Below are 19,258 nucleotides of genomic sequence, written 5' to 3' on the forward strand. Positions count from 1 at the left end.
CTTCATAATCAAAGACACTAACTTCTTATTTACTTCTTAAGAAAAAATTAGCAAACAAATCAAACTATATAAAAAAATATAAATTTTCATGACTAAGTGGGGGTATGCCATAGGGAATGCAAGGCTGGTTAAACATTTGTAAATCAGTTAATGTAATCTGCAATATCAATAGGTTAAAGAAGAAAAAACAATATGATCAACTCATTAGATGCAGAAAATACATTTGACAAAATCCAAGACTGTTCATGACAAAAACACTCGGAAAACTAGGATAGATGGGAACTTCCTCAACATGATAAAGGGCATCTGCAGAAGTCCTACAGCTAATATCATATTCAGTGGTAAAAGACTGAATACTTTTCCCTACTAGCAGGAACAATGCAAAGAAGCCCACTTTCACCACTCATTTTCAACATAATACTCAAGTTAGCCAATGCAATAAAACATGATAAAGAAATAAGAGATACACAGATTGCAAAGAAACAAATAGTGTCCCTATTCACAAGCAACATTATTGTCTCTGTAGACAATCTCACAGATAAAAAGACAGCAGAACTAGTGAGTTTAGTAAGGTCACAGAATATAAAGTAAATATGCAATAATCAGTCATATATCTATGTATTATCAATGAATAATTTGAAAAAAAATTTAAGTATCATTTAGAATAGCACCAGTGTGGTATTGGAATAAAGACTGAAAAACAGATCTATGAAACAACAGAGATTTCAAAAATAGATTCCTACATATATGGCCAATTGATTTTCAACAATAGTCTTCAATAGATAGTACTAGAACAATTGCATATTTTCACTTTTAAAAAGAACTTCAATCCTATATCTTCTACCATACACAAAATTACTAGTCCAATGCCAAAATGATCCATTAAAAAAAATTGATAAATTCTACTTCATCAGAATTAAGAACTTCTGTTCCTTAAAAGATATGGTTGAGAGAATGAAAGGACAAGCCACACTCTGGCAGAAAATATTTGCAAATCACATGTCTGATAAAGGACTTGTATCTAGAATAAAGACCTCTCAAAACTCATTCAGCAATAAAAAAAACAAACAACCCCCACAAAAAGAAGATATAAGAGATTGTTCCCAGGACTTTGGGAGGTGAAGGCAGGAGGATCGCTTGAGGCCAAGAATTTGAGACCAGCCTGGGCAACACAGTGAGACTCTGTCTCTACAAAAAGTAAAAAAAAAATTAGCTGGGCACAGTGATGTGCACCTGTAGTCCCAGCTACTTGGGCAACTGGGATAGGAAGATGGCTTGACCCCAGGAGTTTGAGGCTGCAGTGACCTATGACTGTGCCACTACACTCCAGCCTGGGAAACAAAGTAAGACCCTGTCTCTAAAAAGAAAATTAATAATACAAATGATAAAAAGAAACAGTCAAACATACAAAGAGCCTCTGCATTATTAGTCATTGAGGAAATATAATTAAAATCACTTAGTTAAAAATAATTTATATTTCAAAATAGCTAGAAGAAAATATTCAGAGTGTTCTCAACATAAAAATATTATCTGTCCTAGTTGATTAAAACAATCCTAATAGTGACTTTCTAAAATGATTTCATGATCTATTACTGGATCTATACACAACCTGAGGATCATTTTAAAGTTTTAATTAAAGAACTACCACTTTTTCTTTTGATTTAAAAATGGTCACCTCTAAGAGACAAGGGCAACATGTGAGGTATAAGGTAAGTTTTGCCTTTGACTGGAGTGGTACAAAAACAAATTGCTCAAACTTGTCCTGAGAGTCTGTGTGGTTGGGAGGTCTAGAGATGGATAGCTACTAATACGACTTTGACTGAAGAAGAAAAGTCTACTCCATACAAGAAACTTATTGCTATGGTCTGAATGTGTCTCTCCAAAATTCATTATACTGAAACCTAATAACCAATGTGATGGTATTAGGAGGTGGGGACTTTGGGAGGCTCTGCCCTCATGAATGGGATTGGTGCCCTTATAAAAGAGTCCCCAGAGAACTGCCTCACCCCTTTCACCATGCGAAGACACAGCAAAAAGGCACTATCTATAAACCAAAAAGCAGGCCCTCACCAGATATCAAATCTGCCAGCATCTTGATCTTGGAATTCCTAGCTTCCTACACTATAAGAAATACATGTCTATTGTTTATAAGCTGTCTGATTTGTGGCATTTTGTTATAGCAGCCTAAATGGACTGACACTGATCCTCTTTGATCTGTGGGGATATGTGAAAAGAATGTTTATTGCAGCACTGCTTATATTGATAAGTAGGTAGAACAACCTCAAAAAAATGAATTATTTAATAAATTGTAATATATTCGTGCTATGAATAAGAAAAGAAAACGATACTGCTTTAATCCAGGGGGAACACAGTGATTAATCACTGATTCCATTTGCAAATTGGATCAGCTGTATTTTCAGCACAGGATGGTGTATTCAGAAGTTCCAGTGGGAAGATAGAGAAATGAGTGAATTGCAAAGGTTTAACAGTTATAATATTTATATTTGAAAAAACATTTAAACCCCCTCATTTTTTATATCATGCAGACTATGAAAGGCAAAACTCAACATCTTAGCTATCTGGTTCCTAGGAATATGCAGACAGCTCTAGTTCATCAAATAGTGGAGCAAACCTGTCCCCTGAGGAGCATCAGAATTTAGGAGGAGAAGCATCAATGAGACTGCTATATTCATCAGAAAGAGGGCATAGGCTAAAAAGTCTTAAAATATTGATTTGTAGACCTGGAAGTCTTCAAATTAGTATGGAAACATACTAAATTCACTTTTTTGCAGCCTGCTCACTGGAGGAATATCAAGGCTATGCATATTTAAAACAAACAAATACACACAGAAACCCCAAATTGTTTTCCAGCCCTGACCACAGGATCTGTGAGGGCAGAAATCCACTGAGCAGAATTATTAAAGGAAGGGGGCCGGGCACGGTGGCTCACGCCTGTAAACCCAGCACTTTGGGAGGCCAAGGTGGGCGGATCACGAGGTCAGGAGATTGAGACCATCCTGATTAACATGGTGAAACCCCGTCTTTACTAAACATACAAAAAATCAGCCAGGTGTGGTGGTGGACACCTGTAGTCCCAGCTACTTGGGAGGCTGAGGCAGGAGAATGGCATGAACCTGGGAGGTGGAGCTTGCTGTGAGCTGAGATAGTGCCACTGCACTTCAGCCCGGGTGACAGAGCGAGACTCCGTCTCAAAAAAAAAAAAAAAAAAAAAAAAAAGAATTATTAAAGGAAAACAAAGTCTAAATCAAAATAAAAACAACACAGATTAACCAAGTTATTTTTAAAGTGACATAGCTTTAGTTTTGGGAGGAAATTGTGGGGAAGCAACCAATTAGGCTAACACCCTTGATGCTTAACTGAGATGAGTATCAAACTTATATTACAGGACACTTTGATTAAAAGAGATGTTACTCCAGTATTCAAGATATGCACCTGCAGTGCTTGAGAAATTAACAAAATCAGCTTTAGCTTCTAGAAAAACAAATGGTAGTGATTGTCAAGAATTGTGCCAAGTGCGGTGACTCAAGCCTGTAATCCCAGCACTTTGGGCGGGCAGATCACCTGAGGTTGGGAGTTCAAGACCAGCCTGGCCAACATGGCAAAACTCTGTCTCTATTAAAAGTACAAAAATTAGCTGGCCATGGTGGTGGGCACCTATAATCCCAGCTACTCAGGAGGCTGAAGTAGGATAATCACTTGAACCTGGGAGGCAGAGGTTGCAGTGAGCCGATAACGCGCCACTGTACTCCAGCCTGGGTGAAAAGAAAAAAAAAAAAAAAAAAGAAAGAAAGTACAGGGTCTGCGATTTTATTTACAAGTTAACAAACTATCCTACTACTGTTTCATGAATGCTGGCAGAAGATGCAAGACTCCCAAGTCAGAGATAAAGGACTTTATTAGTCACAGTACAGCCACAACAAAAGCTTCACCATGTTTTTTTTTTTTTTTTTTTTGCATCAGTTCCCCTTGTCTCCCAAGTCCCATGGGATTGGCACAGCATCTATGATAGATGCCTGCACATGCAGTGGGCTGCATTACAGTAGAGAAACACTGAGCTTTGGGGACTCACTGCTTTTACAGTAAGAAGAAACAAGCCTGATCTTTGTTCATGAGTAGACGTTACCTTAACCCTAAAAGTTGCTCATTGCAAATATAACGCTGAGAAACAGATAAGAAACAGTCAGAACCTTGCATTCTCGGCATCCCTAGCATGGCCTAGGACAGGTTGCCTCTCTCAACGGAGATTAGTGATAGGTAAAAATAAATGGCTAGTGAGAAAAAACAAAACAAAACAAAAAAACTGGCTTTCCTTGTGCTGATAGAAGTCCTAGGAAAGACACTTGGGTTAAAAAGGAAATCAATTAACAAAGACCCCCACAAATTATGCTAAATGATTACTTCTTTAGCTGGTAGGTGGAATTGAGGTTTCCTGTTTCCTTATTAAGGAAAAAAAGAGAGATAGAAAACGTAATCACAGGAACAATATGAATGTCAAAGAATCTGTGGTAACTTGAGAAGGGTATGGAAAAAACTTCTGGACAAAATCAAAGGTGGTGCTAAACAACAATGGGACAAGAAAATAGAATAGACCTATCTGGCTGAATGGCATGAAAGAAATGAGAGTAAATGGTGAACTTAAACTTCTTCTTGCTATTGTTGGTGGGGATAGTCTCTAAGATGGCCCCTTATGATTCCCACCTCCTGGTGTTCATGCTTTGTGTAATCCCATCTTCTTGAGTCTCTGGGTGGATATGTGACTTGATTCTAATTAACAGAACATGGCAAAGGTGAGCAGAAGTCACTCCCATGATGACACTGCATTATATAACTTCATCTTCTAGCACACTTGCTCTGGCTTAATGAAGTGGCCATATTGGAAAAGCTCACATGGCAAAGAACTGCAGGTGGACTTTAGATACTGAGAGTAATCTCCACTTGACATCCAGCAAGAAGCCAAGGTCTTCAATCCTAAAACTGCAGAGAAATGAATTCTGCCAACAATCTGAGTGAACTTGGGAGAAGATTCTTTCCCAGTCAAGCCTCCAAATGAGAATGCTGCCCAGACAACACCTTAACTGCAGCCTATGAGACAACAAGCAAGGACCAAGCTGGACTTCTGACCCACAGAAACTGTGAGATAACAAGTTGTATGTTGTTTTAAGATACCACATTTGGGGTCATTTGTTACATAATAATAGAAAACCAATATAATGCTGTAGCCATGATTGAAAGAGAAGTGTTTGTCAGGTAGCAATGCATATGTGGGTAGCATGGAATTTGAAGAGCACCTGCTTAAAGTGCAGTGAGACTATTTATAAAGGCAAGCAGAGGTAGGAGGAAGATATGACTGCTCCATAGCATGAGCTAGGGAAGAAATGGGGAAGAAAAAGGCATCTAGGGAGATCATCTCCCTCAGCTCATCCTCTAAAGAAATTTACAAAGCTGTGGAGAATCTGAAGCCCTAAGCAGGAAGGAACCACCTCATCCTGCATGTTAAGTGTAAAGTATCTTTATGTGCTTTCACTGGCTTCTTATATGGGAGTGGCAGATTTTTATAAAAGGCTTTAAAAATGTAACAGTGATCTTGAGGAAAATTCAGGTTGGGGATGGGGCAGGCAATACTAAAGCAAAAGAAACTTCTGAAAATGGAAGCAAGGAAACACTAAAAATCAGTGGGTTTCACAGATAGAAAAAGGAAGTCTCAATTTTCTTTGATCTCAGGAGGAAGGAACAATTGGGATAGTTTCCACCGCTTTACAAAGTGCAAGCGTTCACGAATCATTGAATAAATGCTGTAAAGATGACTGGGGAAAGCAAAGGGTTTATTTGAGATCACAGCATCAGCACCCTTTCTCTAGGTCAAAGTGGGCCAGAGAGGGCTGAGGAAACCAAATCTTCATAACTTGTTTCTAGAAACTATGGAGTCACAAGCTCATCATATCCACTCTGCTTCCTCAAAGATAGAACCTGAATGGTGAGTTGGGTTTAGCAGGGATGATGGCATGTAACCAATACAATAAATATAGGTGATTTCTCTGACATCAGGGAAGAGCTACTAAATTTTGGACTTTAGATGGTTTCCATACCACATCTCATTTCTCTTAAATATACACATCAGTATATAGCAGAATTGCCAGGTCATATAGAGATTCAACTTTTTGAAGAACCACGAAATGTTTTCCACAGCAGCTGCACCATTTTACATATCCACCAGCAAAGCACCAGGGTTCCAATTTCTCCACATCCTCACCACACATTGTTTCCTTTTTTTAAAATAGCCATCCTACTGGGTGTGAAGTAACATCTCATTGTGTGTGTGTGTGTGTGTGTGTGTGTGTGTGTGTGTGTTTTAATTGGGGCTGGGTCTCCTGTGTTGCCCAGGCTGATCTCAAAATCCTAGGCTCAAGCAATCCTCCTGCCTCAGCTCCCCCCAAGTAGCTGGGATTACAGGCACATGCCACTGCATCCAGCTTCACTGTAGTTCTGATTTGCATTTTCCTAATGACCAATGACGTTGAGCATGTTTTAAATGTGCTTATTGGTCATTTGTATATCTTCTCTGGAGAAATGTCTATTCACGTCCTTTTCCCATTTCTAAATAAAGTTTCTTTCTTGTTGAGTTGTAGGGTTCTTTATATATACTGGATATTAATCCCTTTATCAGATGTATGATTTGCAACTATTTTCTCCTATTCCGTGGGTTGTCTTTTTGCTTTCTTTATGGTACTCTTTTATGCATAGAATTTTAAAAATATTGATATTTTGTTTTTTCTTTTGTTACTCATGCTTTTGGTGTCAAAATCTAAGAAATTATTGCCAAATCCAAGGCGATAAATATTTTCTCCTGTTTCCTTCTAAGAGATTTATTATTTTTGATTTGCCTTAGTCTATTTTGTGCTGCTATAACAGAACAAGAGATTTATATCTTACATCTCTGGAGGCTGGGAAGCCCAAGATTGAGGTTTCACTTTCAGTGAAGGCCTTCATGTGGCATCATTTCATGGCAGAAGGTGGAAGGGCAAGAAACTCGCTTTTATAACAAACCCCCTGCCATGACTTACCCATTCCAGAGATAATGTTAATTAATTTATGAGGGCAGAGCTCTCAAGACCTAATCACCTATTAGGCCCCACCTCTCAACATGGTTGCATTGAGAATTATGTTTCCAACACATGAACTTTGGGAGGCACATTCAAACCATAGTAGCTCTTAAACTTAACCAAGAGTACATTCTTGCTTCTTCCTCTCCTTTACATTTCTTCCCAAATAAAATCTGTGAAAAATAGATTTCATGAGTTTAATCTTTGTAACCTTGGTCAAATTCCTTAATCTTTCTAAATCTCATTTTAGAGGAAGATAATTTCACAAAGCTGTTTTAAGAGTTATATGAGATGTTTAAACATACCTAGTACAGTGCCGAGCGCACTGGTGCTCAAAAATCCTATACATCCTTTATTCTTTCCTTCAAAGGTCTTTCACTCCAGGACCTGCCAAAGTCTGTTATTCCACCTGATCTTACTGCTTCCTTCTAGACGGTCAAACCCAGGGGCTCAAATCTCCTATCTTTGCTTGAGAGGCCTCACTGGTCCTCATGCCCCGCTTGGGGCCCTGTGCTCTTGCAGCAGTTTCTACCTCCACTAAAATGCGGCATGGAGCAACTGGGCTACCATGGAGAAGAAAAATCCGAATAGGGAAAGAGGGGAATGGAAAGAGACCCTACAAGGCCTCCACCTCTGGGCCGCGGTGGTAGAAGACAAGTGAGGGCACATGGAGGCCTATAGGGAGATTAACGCCAAAGTCCTTGGAGCCGTGGGAAGTCACTCATGGATCCCATGGCAGGATCTCCCCTCCCTAGTCAGAGGTTGCTTCTGACAGTTCAAGGGCACAGTTTCAGGTCCTCCTTTTCTAGGGGGTCCTCTGGGGACTCCACCATCACGAGGTTCCTGCAGCTCCCCTATGTTCCCAGGTGGTCTTCCATTGAGCTAGCTCCAGAGACCACCCTTGTGCCTTCTCCCACAGTGACATGGAAGGGCTCCCTAAGGGCCAGTGCTCTCCACACGGGGGCTCCCCATGGCAGCAAATCCAGAGAGCACCCTGGGAGTCCATTCCCACAGCGGGCCTTCATGGGGGCGGTTCCCTGCAGCACCTCAGGGCCTTCTCCTAATAGAGGCAGCTGTCACTCGGGGTTCATCCAGTGACACGAGGGCCACCTTGGAGGCAGCTCCCACGCAAGCACTTCAGAGTCCCCGGAGGACTGTCCACGGCCGCAAACCCGCCCCTCAGGTAACGGTTGGGTCCCCGCCGCCCCCGTCCCCACTTACCAGGGCCGTCCGGGGCCAGCGGACTCTACACTGCCGGCCCTACGCTGCCCAGCAGAGCTCGAGGGCCGGCTTGCTGGGCTGAGGGCCGGCAGCATGCAGCGCTGGCTGAGCTGGCGGGTTGAAGCGTGGACGGCGGCGGCGCGTGCGCCCACGCGAGGCTTTCTTGGCCGGCAGGTGGGCGCGCGCTGCTTTCCGCCCCGCCCTCCCGCGCCTCGAGGTACTGGCCTCTCGCCGGCTAGGGGCGCCGGCGTGCTTAGTGTGGGGGGACGCGGGAGTGGGGTTCCATGGGCTCGCGTGAGCCGTAGGCCCAGGTTGGCGCCAGTTGGCGCCCCCTAGGAGCGCCCTGGACTGCGGTGCGGCGACTGAACCCGCCGGCCGACTGCAGCAAGGACAGCGTCCGCCTGGACGGGGCGCAGGGCCGAGGCCGCTAACACTTTGTTGTGCTCCTGCCCGTAAGGGTGAGAATGACTCTTCCAGCGACTTTGGCCCTCGTGCTCTCTCGCCACGCTGCCCACCCTAGGCCTCCGGGCTCACGACACTGGCATTCGGACACTCTCTGCAGTACTCTACTGGCCTCCGGAATGTCCAAATGACCCAACTCTGACTGTGCACTGTTTCCTGAGAGTATTGGTCTCCCATCTCCAGCAGGAAAGCTGGGCTGTCGTGTAACCCACTTTTTGCTGCAGCAACCTCATCCCTTAGACTATTCAAACAGCCAGCTGTTCTGAAGGCTTTAATGTGCATTACACACCAAACCAGGTGCTTCGAAGAAAGTGAGGGCAACACAAAGAATATGAAAAATAATTAAACCACTGATAGCTAATTATAAAGAAATAACTGAAGAAGTACAAATGAAATGCTGAGGACCTTATTTAAATTATTTTATTTATATATTTATAGTTTATGTACATTTGGCATACCTGTTTCCAGATAAATTCAGTTTCTATACCATAAAAATCAATTCATCTCATCTTGTGGGGGATACAAACAAGAACTCATTTTGTCCTCAAGGTCATGAAACTTACCAATAAGGACTATAAGGGAGGTAAATATAGTATTTACTATGGCTTAAATGTTTGTTCCCTCCAAAACTCCTTGAAATTTAATTGCCATTGTAATAGTATATAGAGGTGGACCTTTAAGAGGTGATTTGCCCATGAGGGCTCTGCCCTTTTGGGTTAGTTTAATGCCTTTTAAAAAGGGCTTTCAAGAGTCATTTACTCTCTTGACTCTTCTGCTCCTCTGCATGTGAAAAACAGCATTCCCTCACTCTGGAAGATGCAGTGCTCAAGGCACCACCTTGGAAGTAGAGACCAGGTCCTTACCAGACACCAAACTGTTGGTGCCTTGATCTTGGACTTCCCAGCCTCCAGAACTGTAAGAAATTAATTTCTGTTCATTATAAATTACCTAGTCTGTGGTATTTTGTCATAGCAGCACAAAATGGACTAAGGCAATACTGTATTTTGCTATTTTTTGGGGGGGATGGGGTCTCTCTCTGTTACCCAGGCTGGAGTACAGTGGTGTGATCATAGCTCACTATTGTCTCAAATTCCTGGGCTCAGGCAATCCTCCTCCCTCAGCCTCTGGAGTAGCTGGGATTACAGGCATGAGCCACCCACCCAGCTTGCTATCACTTTTAGACACAAAATGCTAGATACTAAACACTGTACATACATATATTAAGTCATTTAAACTTCACACAACTATGAAGTACTATACTTTTATTATTTTCATTATACAGCTGTAGAAACTGAGGTACAGAAAGATTAAACAACCTCCCTAAGATCACATAACTAATATGTGGAATCTACGTATTCTGAATCCAGAGCCCTTACTCCAAATCAGGTTGACTGTACTGCCTCCAGGACCACCTTTAAAGTGTGGCAGGATCCCAGATATTTTTTTGCAAGGTTCTTAAGTATGTAAACAATTTGATTAAAGTATCTACTGCAAAATCCATGGGCTCATGTGAAGTGTAATGTTTTATTAATGAAGATTTGAGATAATGTCTAAGGAAATGGTACTTACATATTTGTTTACTGTTATGTCAGTGCACATAAAGCTTCTTGGTGGTGTCTAGGCACTGTTCTTGTTCAAGTCTAAGTACCATCTCTTTCTGTCTTTATTATCAGATGCACCAATTCTGGTTAATTTCACATCTCCCACATAACAGAAAGTAATGATGCTATTGTCACTCTTCAGAACCTGTTTGTATCAAGACAATATAGATCTTCTTGTCTTTATAGCTTCCTATCATTTATTTAGCACTAATTAAATCATCTTGCCACCTGTGAATACTGACTTCTTAAGACTCTCCCAGTGGTTATTACTGAATTTCATTAATCATGACCACAAATGCAAGTCTTATGCAGAGGATATAGTCAAATGTGAAATGATCACTTGTTTTCTGAATTGTTAAATATACCCTTTGGGATTTTATAATATATATATAAATATAGAACAACATGCCTTCCAACCATGGCTTTGAAATTTTTTTTAGGCCATAATCACTGCATTCCTTGAATGAGCTCTTTCAATGTTTACTGCATCCCTACCTTACTCACACTGCCACTAGCAGAGAGAATAGGTGGGGGGCTGTTGACTTAGTGAGACGAGCAATCTCATTGGTAGAGACTCTCTGATACTCTTCTAGCATGGCTTAAGATCAACCAGGGAATACCCCCTTTATAATAAAAATGCTCAACAAACTAGGAATAGAATGAAATTTCCTTAATCTGATAAAGGGCATCTATTAAAAACTCAATAGTAGCATCATACTTAATGGTAAAAGACTGAATGCTTTCTTGCTAAGATCAGGAATAAAACAAGTATGTCCACTCTCACCACTTATACTCAACATTGTATTGGAGGTTCTAGTCAGGGCTGTAAGGCGATAAAATGAAGTAAAAAACATCCAAATGAGAAAGGAAAAATAAAACTATCTGCAGATGATATGATCTTGTATATAGAAAATACTAAGGAATCCACTTAACCTGTTAGAACTAATAAATAAGTTCAGCAAGGCTGCAAACTACAAGATCAATATACAAACTTAATTTTATTTCGATGTACTTGAATGAACAATACAAAACTGGAATTTTAAACAATTCCATTACTAATAGCATCAAAACAATAAAATACTTAGGAATAAGTTTTGCAAAACTTATAATCTGGGCCAGGCGTGGAGGCTCATGCCTGTAATCCCAGCACTTTGGGAGGCTGAGACGGGTGGATCACTTGAGGTCAGTAGTTCAAGACCAGCCTGGCCAATATGGTGAAACCCTGTCTCTACTAAAAATACAAAAATTAGCTGGGCATAGTGGCAGGCACCTGTAATCCTGGCTACTCAGGAGGCTGAGGTAGGAGAATTGCTTGAACCCAGGAGGTGGAGGTCTCAGTGAGCCGAGATCGTGCCACTGCACTCCAACCTGGGTGACAGAGCGAGATTCTGTCTCAAAAAAAGCACACACAAGAAAACCCAAAACAACTACAACAACAATAAACGTTTACTCTGAAAACTACAAACCATTGTTGAAAGAAATTAAAGAAGAGCTAAGTAAAGATTTTTTAAACCCCGTTTTCGTGGATTAGAAGACATCATTAAGATAACAATATTCCCCACATTGATCTATAGATTCGAAACAATGCCTCCCAGAATCCCAGCTGACATTGTTTTAGAAAGTGATAGATGATTCTAAAATTCATATAGATTCAATATAGAATTCAATATAGAATTGCAAGAGACCCTGAATAGCCCAAGAAATCTTGGAAAAAAAAAAAAAGTAAGAGGACTCACACTTCCCAATTTCAAAACTTACTACGAAGCAACAGTAATTAAGTCAGTGTGGTACTGGCACAGGGATAGATATATACATCAATGAAATAGAGTTAAGAGTACAAAAATAAGCCCATACATCTATGGACAACTATTCAACAAGGCTACCAAGATCGGTCGATGAGAAAATACAACAACAATGAAAATACATTCAACAAACAATGCCTGGCCAACTGTTTTCTTTTGTATCCACATACAAATGGATGAATTTGGACCCTTAGCTCACACCATACACAAAGTTGTATCTAAGACTTGAACAAAAAGCTAAAACTATAAAACTCTTAGAAGACAACATAAGGGAAAGCATTCATAATGTTGGACTTGGCCATGACTTCTTGGATATGACACCAAAAGCACAGGCAACAAAAGAAAAAATAGATAAATTGGACTTTATTGAAATTAAATAAAAACTTGCTCATCAAAGGACACTATCAAGAGAGTGAAGAGGCAACTCAAAAATGGAAGCAAGTATTTGCAAATCATATATCTGATAAGGGACTTGTATTTGAAATTCAAAAAGAACTCTTATAATTCAGTAACAGAAAGATAAATAACTAGATTTTAAAGTGGACGAAGGATCTCAATAGACATTTCTCAAAAATAAGTTACACAAATAGCCAATAAGCACATGAAAAGATGCTCAACATCATTAGTCATCAGAGAAATGCAAATCAAAACCACAACGAGTTACCACTTCATACTCACTAGGATGGCTAGAATCAAAAAGTCAGATAACGACAAGTGTTGAGGAGGATTTGGAGAAATAGAACCCTCATACATTGCTGATGAGAATGTAAAATGGTGCAGTTGCTTTGGAAAACAGTTTGGCAGCTCCTCAAAAGGTTAAACAGTTGCCATATGACCCAGCAATTTCACTCCTAAGTATATTCCCAATAGAAATGAAAACACATGTCCACACAAAAACTTTTACATGAATGTTCATGGCAGCGTTATTTATAATAGCCAAAAGATGGAAACAACCCAAATGTTCATCAGCAAATAAATGGATAAACAAAATATGGTATAACCATACAATGGAATATTATTCAGCCATTAAAAAGAATGAAATACTGCTACATGCTACACTGAACCTTGAAAACATTATGCTAAGTGAAAGAAACCAATCATAATAGATAGTATACTATATGATTCCATTTATATGAAAGTCCAGAATAGAAAAAGCTATAGAGGCAGAAAGTGGATTACTGGTTACCTAAGAACTGGGAGGAAAGAGATGTGGTAGATAAAAGGTACAGTGTTTCTTTTTTGAGGTGATGAGAATGTTCTAAAACTGTAATGTTGGTTGCACATATCTGAATATACCAGAAACCATTGAATTGTCTACTTTATGTGGGTGGATTTGGTATGCATGCTATAGTCTGTATATTATAGCTCAATAAATATTTTTCAAGCGTGGATTCTGGAGCCAGAGAGATCTACATTCATACCCCAAAATTGCAGTTAGTAGATATGTGTCCTTGGGGGTGGTTTCTTAATATCTCTGAGTCTTAGTCTTCTCATCTATGAAATGAGGATTTAATAAAATAATGTAGATAAAACACTTAGTCTAATGCCTTGAATAAAGTAAATATTCAATAAATGTCAACTATTAATAGTTGACATTTATATTGCCCAAGATTACAAAATCGTTTAATGCTGAAATTCTAATTTCACAAACATTACTCGGTGTTCATTATATAATACTGCCCTTAAGCCTATATCCCCAGTGACATAGCAGGGGTGGTATATAAGAACTTTATATATTATATGTGACAATGTGTTTGCTTGCAAAAACAGACTTTTTTATTCTGCCACTGACTCACTCCTTCCTCGCATCACCTCAAACTTACTCATCAAATCAATTCTGTCTTCAGATTCCTGAACTCTCTTTCATGACAGAAATCCAATTCAAACAAATTTGAGAGGATAAAGGAATTTATTGATTCATATAACAGAAAATTGGGAAGTCAAGGGGTGGGGCTGAGTTCAAATCGTTAAAAATGTCATTTCTTTACAACCTTGGGTCTCTCTGTGGCCCCTTTTGCTCCCACCAAGCTTGGGTTTTGACAAGCTGGGAGACTAAGAATCTAGCTGGAGACCATTTCAGAATTATGTCATACCAGTTTAGCAGCCCCAGTGAAAAGAGAAAACATCTCCTTCTTAGCATCTATATGAAAAATGTTAGAAATGTCTTCCAGCAGCTATGTGAAAAATGTATTTTTTAAGCTTAGGAGAATTTTATCAAGACAGCACATACTAATGCTGCATATTATTGCTAAGGCCTATATTTAGCGTTCTTCCTCAAGACTAAAATGTGTGCCTTGTTTTAACATGTAAAAGGGTTGTCTGCAAGAAGCCAGTCCTTATGGACATAGGAAGAGTGGAAAACATGCCTATTCCAGTTGGGAATAGCATTCTGGCCATCTCTCCCATCATATAACATTTCCTTCAAGGAAGGCTCTTAGAATACTAACAGTCTGATGAGGTTGTTAGCCCTGCTGCATACACCCAGAAGAATAGCAGAACCATTTATTCTTCACGCTGCCAAGGTACTGAATTTTAAAGGAAACAGATCCTGGTCACCTCTTACACTCCTGTTTTCACAGTCATGCCTCACCCCTTTGCTTTTCTCTGACCTAACCCTGGCCTTTGAACAGATTTAGAATGTGTTGAGTCCAGGATGTCTGTGGGCGGCTGCTTTTTTTTCTTTTTAGAATTCAGCAAATTAATGGCTTCCCTGATAAAGAAGTTAGACATTGACTTGATAGCTCAAGATACATCAAAAAGGTATTAATTTAGAACTATTAAATATTCCAAAACAATTGCTCTTTAATTTTCCCTAGTCTGTTTTAGGAAGGGAGTCTTTAAAAGACATCCACCTGAGTTGATGCTAATACTGGGTCACCACCTGGAACGTGATTCTTGATTGGCAAGCTGAACCTACTCCAAATTCCCCAGGGGCCTCGCAGTCTGGAGCGGTATCTGTGTCCTTTCTGCATGGTTTATGCTAGAAAAATAGAAAATGTATTTAGATGGCTCATTGCTAGGGCATGGGGCATACATATCCCCTCAGATATGGTTTAAAGAAAGCACACTGAGAGAGTGGCACAAGTAGGTGAGGGAGCAAGGATTTGTTCATGTTTAATCAGGGTCTATTAGAATTCTAATGGCTGCAAGTCTAACGGCAGGAAGTCTCAAAACCCATTTGGGAAGGAGAATTTCTAGATGAAGTCAGTAAAGGTCAAAGTAAAACTCACCCCCAGGACAGTAAGGTTTGAGGTTTTGTAGTGGGCAGCCAGATCAGATAGGAGGGTTAGAGGTTAAGCCTTCTTAGCATTTAAGATACTACAATGGAAAGGATCTGAAAATCCTGTCCACATAGGGAGTTTCTTGACTACTTGAGCAGCCTTTTCAGATTGTAAACTGGCGTTGTCTAATCATGTGACCTCACAACAAAGTCAGACATACCTAATCCAGAAGTAAGTTTCATTTGGTAAGGGGTCGCAAATTTATAAATATCGTTTTGCTTTTCAGGTTAGATTAGGATGCAGAAAGAGTTTTCAATTTTTTTAAACACTGACAGTCACTGAGTATTAACAGAAACATAATGGATGGGGGTTCAAATCAGGATAATGCATGGGATGGATTACCTTGCTGTGATGCAAATGTGTAAAATAAAGATCCTATGACAGAAAAAAAAAAAGCGAAGGGAAAGTTGGTGATTGGAATGACCTGGGTCATGTGCCCATTACTGGAACGACCACTGTGGCCAGAGGGATGAGACTCTACAATTGGCTAGGTCTGGGTCTCACGCCCACCTTGTGTTAGGAAGTGGGGCGCTATAATTGGCAGCTGAATGAGAACTACATGGAGTGGAGCAGGGGAACCTCTCCAGAGGAGAGTGTTGCTGTGAGTAGAAGAGAGTCAAGGAATTGATGGGCAGATTGAAAGGAAGAAACAAACAAAAAGAAAACTGGATACCAATTCTACTCTCTCTACTGGACCATTCTTATTTTATTTTATTTTATTTAAGTTCCGGGATACATGTGCAGAATGTGCAGGTTTTTTACATAGGTATACATGTGCCGTGATGGTTTGCTGCACCTATCAACCCATCATCTAGGTTTTAAGCCCTGCAGGCATTAGGTATTCGTCCAAATGCTCTCCCTCTCCTTGCCCCTCACCCCCAACATGCCCCACTGCGTGTTGTTCCCCTCCCTGTGTCCATGTGTTCTCATTGTTCAACTCCCACTTATGAGTGAAAACACGCAGTGTTTGGTTTTCTGTTCTGGTGTTAGTTTGCTGAGAATGATGGCTTCCAGCTTCATCCATGTCCCTGCAAAGGACATGATCTCATTCTTTTTTTTTTTTTTTTTTTTTTTTTTTGACAGAGTCTCGCCCTGTTGCTCAGGCTGGAGTGCAGTGGCGTGGTCTCAGCTCACTGCAAGCTCTGCCTCCCAGGTTCACACCATTCTCCTGACTCAGCCTCCCGAGTAGCTGGGACTACAGATGCCCGCCACCACGCCTGGCTAGTTTTTTGTATTTTTAGTAGAGACGGGGTTTCACCATGTTAGCCAGGATGGTCTCAATCTCCTGACCTCATAATCCATCCACCTCGGCCTCCCAAAGGATCTCATTCTTTTTAACGGCTGCATAGTATTCCGTGGTGTATATGTACCCTATTTTCTTCATCCAGTCTATCACTGAGGGGCATTTGGGTTGGTTCCAAGTCTTTCCTATTGTAAACAGTGCTGCAATAAACATACCTGTGCATGTGTTTTTATAGTAGAATGATTTATAATCCTTTGGGTATATACCCAGTAATGGGATTGCTGGGACAAATGGTATTTCTGGTTCTAGATCCTTGAGGAATCACCACACTGTCTTCCACAATGGTTGAACTAACAGTGTAAAAGCATTCCTGTTTCTCCACAGCCTCGCCAGCATCTGTTGTTTCCTGACTTTTTAATGATCGCCATTCTGACTGGTGTGAGATGGTATCTCATTGTGGATTTGCATTTCTTTAATGACCAATGATGACGAGCTTTTTTTCATGTTTGTTAGCTGCATAAATGTCTTCTTTTAAGAAGTGTCTGTTCATATCCTTTGCCCACTTTTTGACTTTTTTTTTTTTCCTGCAAATTTGTTCAAGTTCCTTATAGATTGTGGATATTAGACCTTTGTCAGATGGGTAGATTGCAAACATTTTCTCCCATTCTGTAGGTTGTCTGTTCACTTTGATGCTAGTTTCTTTTGCTGTATGGAAGTTCTTTAATTAGATCCCATTTGTCAATTTTGGCTTTTGTTGCAATTGCTTTTTAGTCATGAAGCCTTTGCCCATGCCTAGGTCCTGAATGGTATTGCCTACGTTTTCTTCTAGGGTTTTTATGGTTTTGGGTTTTACATGCAAGTCTTTAATCCATCTTGAGTTAATTTTTGTTTAAGGTGTAAGGAAGGGGTCCAGTTTCTGTTTTCTGCATATGGCTAGCCAGTTTTCCCAGCACCATTTATTAAATAGGGAATCCTCTCCCCATTGCTTGTTTTTGTCAGGTTTGTCGAAGATCAGATGGTTGTAGATGTGTGGTGTTATTTCTGAGGTCTCTGTTCTGTGCCATTTGTCTATATATCAGTTTTGGTACCAGTACCATGCTGTTTTGGTTACTGTAGCCTTATGGTATAATTTGAAGTCAGGTGGTGTGACACCTCCTGAAAGCTTAGTTTTCCCTGTTTCATTTTTCTCTCTCAGCTATTAGAACAAGTTAATAAATTCCTATGATTTTTTTGCATTCTAAATGTTCCTCATCTTCTTTCTGATCATTATAAATGCCATCACCTTAGTCAGATCTTCATTACCTGACACCATCTTGTGCTGATAAACGCAAAATTAGTCTCCTTGCCTTGTCTCTGTAAGACCAGTTCCTCTGAATTCTGTAACTAGTTGAAATTTCTTTTTTTTAATTTGTATAAAATTATGAGGTACAAGTGTAATTGTGTTACTTGGATATATTGCATAGTGGTGAAATCAGGTCTTTTAGAGTAACTATCACCCAAATAATGTACATTGTATCCATTGAGTAATTTCTCATCTTCCACTCTCTCCCACTCCCCCATCCTTCCAAGTCTCTGTTGTCTATCATTCCACATTCTGTATCCATATGTACACATTATTTAGCTCCCACTAAATGAAACTTCTTAAACCACCATCTTCATCATCTAATAATGATAATGTCACTACTTTTAAAAAATCTGTGGTACTTCTCCATATTGTCAAATATGGAGAATATATATTCTATTCCCCACATAGAAGTCCTGTATGTATCATTACATATGATATAGTGACTCTTATTGTATCAGGATATGATCGTGCCTATAAGTCTATAAAAGGGCAATTTCATGTTTCTATATAAGAGGTGGAAAATTAAATCTTGCACAAAGAATAGTGTCAATCACCTAGGGAAAAATCACCTGGGAAAAAGATATCTTCTAGACTAGAAATTAGAACCCTGAGTGAACAGCAAAAAAGGGAATGTGTCAATTGGTCTGGACCAGAAAGATATCAAAGTATGCAGAAGGTAGCCTCTAAGTAGTAAGACAATTAGATAATTTTCTCACATTTAGGCAAGGCAGGAATCAGCTATTGTTAATAAGTTATAATAACAAATACATGAACTTCTTGCTATGTGCTATCATTAAGTATTTATATACATTATTTCATTTCATCCTCAAAATAACCCTATGACAAAGACATTAATTTACCCATTTTACAGATTCAGAAACTATGGTTCAGTGAGATGAAGATTCTTGCCCAATGTTATATGGTTTAATGGCAGCGCTAGGATTTAAATACAGGATTATGTCAAAGCCCAAGTGCCCAGACTATTCCTATTTTTTCCCTTCTGTAAGTCTTCTCTGTTTGCTTCTTCAGATTCTATCTGCCTGCTTCGTTTTCACTTAATCTTTTAATCTGTTGGAAAGGCTTTTTAAAAAAAGTGTGTCTTACAAAGGACTAATATCCAGAATCTATAAGGAACTTAATTAAACACATCAACAAGAAAAATCAAATAACCCCATTAAAAAA

The 19,258-nt window shown here is 39.8% G+C and overlaps 4 protein-coding genes across 6 annotated transcripts in view; all 4 read left to right on the forward strand.

The window, feature by feature from the left end:
* LOC126937437 (uncharacterized) overlaps positions 1-19,258 on the forward strand; it is a 265,633-nt gene that overhangs the window by 115,370 nt on the left and 131,005 nt on the right. The window lies entirely within an intron of this gene.
* Positions 1-19,258, forward strand: part of DCTN3 (dynactin subunit 3) — a 237,471-nt gene that overhangs the window by 36,247 nt on the left and 181,966 nt on the right. The gene's annotated exons all lie outside the window — the stretch shown is intronic.
* LOC126937377 (protein FAM205A) overlaps positions 1-19,258 on the forward strand; it is a 104,811-nt gene that overhangs the window by 20,064 nt on the left and 65,489 nt on the right. The window lies entirely within an intron of this gene.
* The window catches only part of SIGMAR1 (sigma non-opioid intracellular receptor 1), a 168,799-nt gene continuing 160,470 nt past the window's right edge, over positions 10,930-19,258 (forward strand). Inside the window, exon 1 of the mRNA XM_050760836.1 lies at positions 10,930-10,939. The gene's annotated coding sequence lies outside the window, so the exon portion shown is untranslated. The remainder of the gene's footprint in view (positions 10,940-19,258) is intronic.

Source organism: Macaca thibetana, chromosome 15, assembly GCF_024542745.1.
Source record: "Macaca thibetana thibetana isolate TM-01 chromosome 15, ASM2454274v1, whole genome shotgun sequence".
NCBI classification, from domain to species: Eukaryota; Metazoa; Chordata; class Mammalia; order Primates; family Cercopithecidae; genus Macaca; species Macaca thibetana.